Raw genomic sequence first — 2951 nt, 5'->3', positions numbered from 1 at the left:
TGTTTAGTGATTTCCTGAGAATACAAGTTGTTTGAAAAAGTGTCAACACAAAGGTTGGTGAGTTCATAAGTATTTGTAGATGGTTTATGAAAATCTTTTTCTTGTAAAAGTAGTGTTTGTTCCAGAAAAATTCAATATTTTCCTTGAAATGTAAAAGTAGTCTTAAAACCCAACGACCGAGGTGTACAAGTAATTTGTTATACTTATGATAAAATAATGCAAGTTTAAATCTACATAAACTCATTTGATCTACATGCATTCCCCGTAAATTCTATGTTTGTTAATACTTGATGTGAGCTATTATAACCATACTATGAACTAGTTGGCCTGAAACGGTGTTCTTCAGGCGTCGGAACTGTTATGACATTTGTCACCACAGACCTGCCGGTCTAGCTGTTGCAAGCAGCTCAGGTGTGGGTTTGTCAATCCCAATATAGATCTATATACAACTATCACGCTCTCCCTCCAGGAGACTCTGGTTACAATACAGGACTTATTGGTAAAGTGAAGCGAATGTCTCACAAAGCCATTAACGAATTCACGTGTAATGTAATGGAAAATTCCTTTTTGTATGAATGTACCCTTTCTGTATGAGTGTGTTATGTGATGTATCATAAACTATGCCTATTATAGTTTATCAAAACAAGGGTAAAAGTGGTAATGTACATAAACTATACTTAACATAGTTTATTCAAATGTTTGTATGTAATATATGTACTTTGATTATAACAAATTGTTATTTATATGCTTTGTCTAGAAAACTTCATTTGTTTACTTATGTATGTCTACATACTAAGAAAATAATGTCATATATTGCAATAACATATGATCACATAAAGATATACACCTTGCTCAACATGTTACAAGGTGAAATGAAATTGATAGTATTTTTCTGTTGATAACATTTTCTATCCCTGTTCTTAGAAAAATTGTAGAAAAATCATCAAAGGTCCAAATCAGAATCCAAAAATTCTGAGAGTTTGGAAAATGAGTGCAGTTTCTCCATAAGTTTTCTCATGATTTTTAATGACCTCTAACTTGTTTGAACAAGTCCATAATCACAGACTGGTCCGGGTTGATGTTTGAAATGATAGACAGTTTTGTAAAAATCACCATAAAATGTAGAAAAATAGTATGGAGATGTGCAAATAGTCATTTTAAAGCTAAGAACTTGAACTATTTGCAACTAATACAGTTTTGAAAACTAAAATGTTTAAGTTGTCCAAAACAGTCCGTGAATGGAGTCCAACTTTTCTGATGAAGGTTGTTAGAAAAGTTTAGTTATGTTCTTGGTGTTTTAAATTGTATCCCCCCCCCCCCCCTAAAACTTAAGAAAACATGAAAATACAGGGGTATGAACTCACCTTGTGTGATTTCAGTAGATGATTGTTGGAGAATGGAAGTGTTCAACTCAAGAACACTTGAAGATGCCTTGAAGATTTTCGAGAATCTAACATCAAAGTGATGGAGTTTGTGTAAGCAATTGATGATTGGAGTAGGATGAAGTGTATTAATCACAAGAAGGATGAATTATACTTACCAAGAGTATAATAAAACTTGATGATAAGCCTTGGAGTCTCGAACTAGAGGAAAAAGTTTGAGAGAAAAGTTGTGTGTGATTTTTGATGAAATGAGAGCAAGTAAGTATAAATGAGGAGAGAGGTTGACTTATTCCAGCTCTTAGAACGTGGGAGGGGCTGATGATTGATAGGAAGGTACAAGGAAGTGACTAGGGATGGTGGGGAGGAGTGTGGGTTAGCCATGGAGTGGGTATGGTGGTTGCTTGTGTCATAATACAAAGAAAAGTCAATACTCAATCTTTGTACTTCACCCACTCATTTCTTGGATAAGATTTACACCAAAAACGTGGGAATTAATGAATTATGAGACCTTAATTGATAAAATAAAGTTTTGGGTGAAAATCCCGCGTTAAAACGATGAAAACGAAGCCAAAACGAAGTCAGAATTGAAAACCAGGAAGAAATGGGCTTCCCTGCGAGACCTCTCGGTCCTAGCCGAGGTTCGGTCCCTTCTGATCATGGGCCGAACGCGAAATGGAGTGAAAGTGGCTAAGAAGCGAAATGGACCGAAGGTGGCTTCGGTTCTTTGTGCGAGGTTCGGGCCCGAGAGCACCCTTCAGGTTCGGTTCAGTAGCCTTCGGGTTTGGTCCAAGAGGGTTCGGTCCCTACGAGGACTTTCGGCCTTAAGAGGGGTTTTGGCTCCTTAAGGCTGTTTTTCGCGTAGACATCCATTTTCGAGCGGTTTCTGACTAAATTAAGGGCTGGGATGCCCCGAGTGATTTTAGAGAGACTTGGGAGAGATTCCACATTCTTGGAGAGATTTGGGAGAGATTTGACATTCTTGGAGAGATTTGGGAGAGATTTGACATACTTAGAGAGATTTCACATACGGAAAGAGATTTGGGAGAGATTCCACATTCTTGGAGAGATTTGGGAGAGATTTGACATACTTGGAGAGATTTCACATACAGAGAGAGATTGAGTGAATACGATTGAGAGAGGTTTCGTTTGTGACATTTTTGAGTGTCCGGTTTCGCAATGCAAGTTCCGTAAACCTCATTAAGCCATGTTTTAGGATCTTACACACTCCAGATGAGTATGCAACATTGTTTTATCGGTTTGGTTCATTGTTTAGCACTAAGGCTAAAGAAAATTAAACACACGAATTTTCCAAGTGATATTTTCTCATTAAAATAGTGAGTTATACAGTAATTACATAACGTAAACTCTAATATACAAGGTTTAATCGAGTTGACCGGTTTGACTCGTTGACTTTGTTTGACTTTGACTTGACCCGAAATTGACTATTGTCACACACGACGTGACCAATGAGTGGCCACGACGTGATGACTAGATGGAGCTGATTTTGACCATTGACTTTTGACAATGGTTGACTTTTGGTAAATTTAAGGATTTTAGGGTGTAGACTGA

This window comes from Lactuca serriola, chromosome 5 (genome assembly GCF_051521515.1).
Source record: "Lactuca serriola cultivar US96UC23 chromosome 5, Lser_US96UC23_V15, whole genome shotgun sequence".
NCBI classification, from domain to species: Eukaryota; Viridiplantae; Streptophyta; class Magnoliopsida; order Asterales; family Asteraceae; genus Lactuca; species Lactuca serriola.
This window is presented reverse-complemented; position numbering follows the sequence as displayed.